Raw genomic sequence first — 7,965 nt, forward strand, 5'->3', positions numbered from 1 at the left:
ATCCCTAATCGTAAGGGATTAAAGGTTCCCCTATAGAACTATAAGATGATCCACTTCTAAATAGATAATGATGACTCCGTGGGTTATAAGTTCACTATGCTTTTGCTGCTCCCACATTAATGCCTAGCCAACTGTGGGTAAATCAACTACTTCTAAAATCTATAACGCACATTATCAATAGATCCCCTAACATTTGTATCCATTTGTCTGAGTATCGGAAGCTGGACTACGAGCGATCTCCAAGATCTCGAAAGGACCAATATACCGCGGAGATAGCTTACCTCGAGGCCAAATCTCTTCACCCCTTTCGTGGGTGAAACTCGCAGAAATACATGGTCGCCAACAGAGAACTCTAGTGGTCCGCGCCTCCGATCAGCATAACTCTTCCGACGATCCTGCGCCTCGACATCCTCCGTCTGATAGTACGGACCAAATCTGATCCTGCTGAACTCTATGAGGTCCCAACAATCGAGCTCTCCAACCTCATCCCAAAGGACGGTGTCCGACAAGGTCTACCATACAACGCCTCAAACGGTGCCATCCGGATACCGAATGGAAGTCATTGTGTAAACTTACCAACGCAGACGGTCCTCCCAATCGCCTCAAATCCATAACATACGACCTCAGCAGTCCTCTAAAGTCCGAATGGTCCGCTCGATCGCCCATCCGCTCGTGGATGGAAAGTCAGATCAAATGGAGCCGCAGGCCCAAAGCTCGCCGCAGATCGCTGTAAACGAGACGAAACCGTGGATCTCTATCCAAATGATACTCAACGGACACCATGCAATCACGATCTCGACAATACAAATCGCTAATCGATCTGGGACTCCTTCAATCGCTAAAGGCAGATTCGTTAATCGATCAACGACACCCAACAAGGCCACGGCCTCGCCGTGTCCTCCAACCCTACCACAAAGTCCATAGTAATGCGATCCCACTTCCACTGTGAATAGAATCATCAAGTAACCTCGCAGTCTCTCGTGCTCACCTTCACCCATCGACAAACAAGACACCTAGCTACAAACCACGATGTCTTTCTTCACGCCGTTCCACCAAAGAACGCCTCAAGTCTCGATACATACGGTTCCGCCTGATGGATCGCAAATCGAGAACTGCAGCCTCCCGAAATAGCTCCCTGAAGACCGATGAGACCGAGGTACGATAACCGCCTCAAGTATACGATACCCTCCTCGTCTCGTAAATTCGGTCACGCCTTAAGCTATCTCGATCGCTAATAAATTGCAAATGCCGATCACTAGCCGCGCCTCTGATCCTCGTCCCGATCGACGATCGAGCAACCATGGTAACAAGAATACCCGCCTGTCGGTCCCTCTCCTCAAGATCTAACTCCGAGAAACTCAATCAAGTCCGCGATCAAGTCCGGCAAGCCAAAGTCCTCTCGACTTCGCCGAGTGTATCTGCAACCACATTAGCTTTCCCGTGGTAGCTAATGGTACAATCGTAGTCCTTCAGAACTCCATCCATCTCCTCCGTCAAGATTAAGCTCCTTCGAGTGAAATGTATTCGAGACTCTTATGATCGTGAGAATTTCAAATGTGATATCGTATAAATGACGACATCAAAGCTTCAGCAAAGATGATGGCAAATTAACTCCAAGTCATGAATCGGTAGTTCCTCTCATGCTCCTTCAACCGACGAGAAGCATAAGAGACTACTCGCCACGCATCGTAATACCAAACCCCGTAGAGACGCTGGCTGTAAAGTACAACCATCATCTCCGTAAGGTAAAACCAAAACTGAGCCGACACTAATCTCGCTCAACTCTGAAGTCGGTCTCGCAATCCCTGACCATACGAACTTCACACCTTTCCGGTAAGACGTGTCTAGCAATACGCGAGAAGTCCTCGATAAAACGTCGGTAATATCCGCCAATCCTAGAAAACCGTGAATCTCGAATCGACTTACCGCTCCCAACCGGTGATGCCTCGATCTTCCGAGATCAATCAAATACCTGCTAGAAACCACGTGTCCCTAAAATCGATCGAGGATAGCTGACGCACACTTGCCAACTTCGCAGACACCGATGTCGTCAAGAATCTCCAAGATCGTGAAGATGTTGCAGATGCTCCTCCTGAACGAGAGTACCAATATGTCATCAATGAAAACGATAACAAACCGATCCAGATACTCCAAAAATGCGGTTCATCAAGTCCATAAACACCGGTGGATTGGTAAGCCCAAACGGCATTACCAAAACTCATAATGACCGTATCTTGACGGAAAGTCTTCAATATCCGAGTCTCGACCTCACCGATGATATCCGGATCGCAGATCAATCTTAGAATACACCGATGTACCGAAGCTGATCAAACAAATCCTCAATCCGTGGTAATGGATATTTATTTCAACGATCAATTCACCGGTCAGTAGTCAATACATAACCTCATGGTGCCATCTTTCTTCTCGACAAAGAATGGAGAACCCCACGGTGAAACACTAGGGCGAATGAATCCGTCTAAAAGCTCCCGGAGTTGAACCTTCACTCGCTCAACTCTTTTCGTGCCATACGACACGGAGCTTCGATGTGCGGCTCCTAATCACCAATAGCAACTCCACCGGCCTTCGGGAGGCAAACCCGCAGCCTCCGAAATACATCCGGGTATTCTGACAACAGAACGCTGAGAGTCATGAACTACTATCGCCCTCGATCGATCAACGACAACAAAACCACGATACCGCGAGCAGTCGGCTCGAATCAAATAATCGAGATGCTGCCTCGATGCCGTGAAACTCCACGAGGGTTGGTTCGAGGCCTAAGGTGACCACCCTCGTCAATCAACGGTAGCATGATACACCGACACCAATCCATGCCAAGAATGACATCAAACTCGACCATCTCCAATACTAGAAGATACCGTAGTATCATGTTGCCAAAGTCTAACGGCAACCTCGATCTCCTGGGTGACGCCTAAAGTATCACCGGACGGTAGGGAGACAAATAATCGCTGTAATCTAAAAGAGGTAATCTACCAATCTCCCGCATAAAGGTACGGATATAAAAGAGTGCGAACTACCAAGATTAATCAAAATATCGCAGAAATGCATTAATAGAAATCGCATCGCAAAACGGATCCGGCTCACCGAGCATCCTCTCCGTAATCGTATGAACACGACCGCCTCGCGAGGAGGAGGTGGTAACATCGCCGCCGCGGCCGCGTAAGCTCGCCATCGAGGGCGCTGACTATGTGCGATAAGACCGAGGATGGTGATCGACATCAGGTACCTGGCCGACCGAGTCTACATCGCCTCGAGTTTGATAATAAGGTCTTGGAGCAAAACTCGGGTGCTAGCACCGAGTACTCCGCCCAAGCATGCCAAATGCCGCGGAGGGAGTCGCCTCGCCGACGCCAAGATTGGGCCGCCTCCTCGATACGCCTCGATCGACTAGACCGCCCCTCTCGACCGACCTCCTAAGCTGCAGGCCGAGCCTTCACCGACAATCTCGGCTCAGGCTTGCAATAAAGCAAACCGACTGCCCCAGAGCAAGTGGGTGAGGTGATCTCGATCCACATCTCAAACAATGAGTATCACCGAAGGTGGTCACGGCTCACGAGAAAACCGGAACGCCTCAAGAAGACCGCCCCGATTTCGAGGCCTACGAGACGCCAAGTACTCGACCGACCGCTCATGACTACTCGCGGCTGTCCCTGCCGTCAGGTGCCGGACTCGCTCGATGTCCGACCAGATGCTTTTCCTATCCGGATATGCTGTCTACCGAGCTAACTCTATCATCAAAGCTCGATTCAACGCATGAGTAAGATGTAATCCCTAATCCAAGAAGTCAGTATACGCAGATAACCATCCAACTCGTGATAAATCAGATTACGCGAGTTCTCGCCCTTCGCAACTAACTCGACAAAACTATGCCAACCGGAGGAATTCAGATATACTCGGCCATCGAGCGATTATTCCTCGCACTCATAAAACTCGCTTACGAGCCATCCGACAGATAAGGAAAGAAACGGCCTCAAAAGCCTCTCCGAACTCGTCCATGCGACGTCATGCTCACCAATAATAACGCCGAGTAATCCACCGTGCATTTGCTTCATCCCGTAAACGATAGGCAGCACTGCTTTCTCCCACTCTGAGCAAGCCATATAGAAAGTGCTCCATAGTCTCTATCCACGACAGAGCCATACTCGGATCGAGATCTCCATGGAAAAGAGTGAAACGAGTCTTCATCGACTCGCCGGCCGGAATCCTAGCTCGGCAATGACAATATCGAGTCGGTTTGACGGCAGAATCAAGCAAACATCGAGCCGAGCATTACTGTGGTACCGCTGAATAAACCGAGGAGGAACTCGATGCTCTGGATATACCGGAGCATAAGCCGCTTGGTACCGCCTGGGAACAAAAGTGGTGGCAACCGAGGTACAGAGAAAAGGTACGGATGGAGCAATGCCATCGTAGGCATCGGGGTACCACATCGTGTCTGCACACCGTAGTCCAGTGGCGTGGTGCCGAGTACGTCGTAGTCGCCCGAGCGTACGTGCACGCTAATGGTACACCACGGTACGTAAATGTGGTAGGCGGATACCACGGTGGCCAAATAGGTATCTCTGTGAGCTATCGGGATTGAGAGCCCGATGCCTCACGCATCCCGAGTCTGCCCCGATCGACTGTGCTCACTATCAGCGGGCATCTCCGCATATCCAGAGATCCCGTGGTCCTCGTGACGTGGTCGCCCAAAGACCACGCCTCGCAGAATACGTGTGGATCGCCTCATATCTCGTTAAATTAAATTACGTATATTACTACCAATATAACAACCATAAAATAACAACATACCTATTTCTGTCTGGAGATGTTGTCCAGTCCCTAATTTGACCTCAAAATTCAACGTATATATTCCAAATAAATCCAAATGGAAATCCAAACATAACCATATCGAAAATCCGATAATGACCGGTTTAACTCGCAAACCTGCTAACCCAAATATCCCGAATACCAACAACCAGATCCGATAAATCTCGAACACCAAAAGTGTATCATAACTCCGCCTCGATACCAAATAAATTGTATTAGATAAACTCAAAATCCAAAATACGAAACAAAAGATCGTAAAACCGTGCTCGATACTACTAAATTGTCACGCCCTGAGGAGTCCCCGTCCGAGAAAATTTCGACAGATCTCCCTGTACAATCGAAACTTTTCTACATCTCACAAATACCTCACCACAGGTCCGGAATAACAACAAGAATAAAATCAATCACCACGCTTGTATTCATACGACTGAGTCAACACAACCACGCAGCTAATAAAAATAAACAACATAGTAATACCCTCGAAATCAACCCTACTCAACTACACTAGTAAACCAAACCGATTTTTCTTACCTCTTCCGCCGATGTAGTAGAGTAAATCCAAATCATACTAAAAGTCCATCCAACGGAAAGATTCCATACAATATCCATATGTAACTCCAAAACATAACTAAAACAAAGTCCGATAATAAAAGCTAGAATGAAACAACAACTCAAAACCAAGAGAGGAGAGACTACGCAATGGGGACTAGCGATCGAACTCCCTCCCGACAAAGATCAACCCAAAATAACAACAATGGAGGCGGGTGAGTCCAACACTCACAGTACAATTGATACGCAGTAAAGAAACAACACCTAAGACTAATCACGCCTCCGATAAGAAAGATAAAATGCATCCAAGTAAACAGAGAACGTCAGACTAACCAGTCCCGAGTATAAGGTCAAACAACCGAGTGGTATAGAATCAGATGACGCCAAACATAGGTATCCAAACAATATACAAGATATAAACGCAAAGAACCACAAACACAGCAATAAACGATCACGATACGATGCCAATGATGGCCCCGGTCACCCCCGACGCCACGATCATCTCATACAAAAGTGAGGCCGAGGGTGACAACCGCACTCGACGTCACTACTCCCGATGAGTGACCGAGTGGACGGATGCCGTTTGAGTACACCTATCCTCCTACCCCAAATCATATGGGGAGCATAATGCCTCAACTCCCAGACACACGACGGGAGGAATCCTCGGATAACACGTCAGGTCACACTACCCATGAGTGGACCAACGGGCCAAACAGAGTCACACAGCCTGAATCGACCACTAACCCACGAGTGGTGGTGTGCAGATCCATGAATCGCGATGTGCTCAAAGAATAACGGAGCTTAACTATCGCACAAAGATGCAATCATGCAAATGATGCATGGCAATAACCATATAAACATCCTGACCTAATCCATATATATAGAAAAGTGCATCATAGGTCAACGAATCCAAAACAATCCAAAGGTATACAGAAGGTATAAAACCTAGGTCCTGAACATGGTCAAGCATGGCATATCACTACCCCCTATAAGCATGTATAGACAGGTAAAGTATACATGGGATGTAAAACAAATCAATCAATCAAGCATGTACCAAGATTTGGGAAGTGATTTACCGAAACAGATAAGAACACAATTAATGCAACATGTTAATTTCACTACTAAGCATATCAAAGACAAAAAGTCAAAAGTACCCGCCTCCAATAGAAAAGGTCCAATCCGAAATTGATCCCTCGTCGAGACACCGTCTCGAATCAATGTCCTGTACCAATCAATATATATATTTTTATTTAGCTAAAATTCATAAGAATTTAAATAGCTAAATAAAATCCACGAGACTAAATTAGGGAAAACCCTAATTAACATAACCAATTGCCTACCCCAAAATTAAATCTAACCCAGATATAACCTAATACCCTATACAAAATTATACAGCATGGAACATCCTCCATAGGAACCCAACCAAATTCACTAAACATGCTCACCTAAGTGTACGAATAATGATCAGATTCCTCAGCTCCAACAACAGCTTAATCCCGTTGACACCAAACCTAGATATCAATCAACCACATCTGTGAGTTATTTCTGCATCCAACCAGTGATCAAATACAAAGAAACAACAAAGGTAAGCTGCTTACCTCACTCACCAGCAAGGGGAAAACCTAGGGCACGGCAGTGAAGAACAAATTAGGGCTCGGCAGATTTAGGGCAAGGAGCTAGGCTGCGATCAACCAAACAGCGCACAAGGGAGGCTGCAGTGGCCGATTGCTGATCCAGAGCACAAAAGAGGGCAGCAAGGCAGTGTTAGGGCACGGAAACAAGCAGTCTCTAGTGATGGTCGGCACTGCTCGGTCTGTGGCCAGCGGCAAGAGGTGAGGGGATGTGTCGGCGGCGGTGCTAGGGCACGGCGACGGCGGCCGACGCTGAGAAACCTGTGCCGGCAGTGGCATCGGGGCTGAGTCTAGGGCACAGGCCGGAGATGGGTGTCGCGGTGGCCGGCGCTTGGACAGGGAGGAGGAAGGGGGTCCCGGTGTGCGGCGAGGAAGAGCAGCAGTATGGCTCGCGGCTCGTTAGGGCACAACAGAAGAGAGTCGGCGTCGGCAGAGGAGAAGAAGAAGAAGAGGTTGTGCGCGCTCGGGAAGGAAGAAGAGGTAATGGCCGAGGCTTATACGCGAGGGAGGGAGAAGGAAAACGGCTCGGCGGTTAGGGCTCCGAAGGAGAAGCCGCGCGGCGGCGTCGGGGAGAAGAAGGAAGGGGTGCGGGGACGGCTCGGGTTCGGCGACAAAAGCAAGGGAAAAGAAATAAAGAAATAAGAAGGAAAAGGATATATAAATATAATCTTTTCCTCGCTTAAATCGGGTAGCCTAAATAGGCTTTTCCGGACCCCGTTCTTGTCCCCGTTAACACATCCATACGAGCTCCGAAAAATTCCCGAAAAATTTCCAAAAATTCCGGAAAATTCCCTTATTAATATTCGCCTATTTCCGGTATTTTACAGTAATTCATTGCAGAGGTTCCAGAAAACCCAACAACTATATAAAGGGGAAATCACCGTCTACATGGGCATTGCTGCAAAAGGAGCAACTGTTGCAGTGGGAGATGTTTATCCTCTAATAGGAATAAAACATG

At 47.8% G+C, this 7,965-nt stretch overlaps 1 long non-coding RNA gene across 1 annotated transcript; it reads right to left on the reverse strand.

Annotated features, from left to right (window-relative positions):
- Window positions 1-6,548: 6,548 nt before the first annotated feature.
- LOC121990189 lies at window positions 6,549-7,610 on the reverse strand. Its single transcript, XR_006114494.1, has 3 exons — window positions 6,975-7,610; window positions 6,822-6,887; window positions 6,549-6,598 (listed from the first exon to the last, which is right to left on the reverse strand). It is a non-coding gene; the product is annotated as an uncharacterized LOC121990189 (long non-coding RNA).
- Between the last annotated feature and the right edge of the window lie 355 nt (window positions 7,611-7,965).

This window comes from Zingiber officinale, chromosome 6B (assembly GCF_018446385.1).
Source record: "Zingiber officinale cultivar Zhangliang chromosome 6B, Zo_v1.1, whole genome shotgun sequence".
Lineage (NCBI taxonomy): Eukaryota > Viridiplantae > Streptophyta > Magnoliopsida > Zingiberales > Zingiberaceae > Zingiber > Zingiber officinale.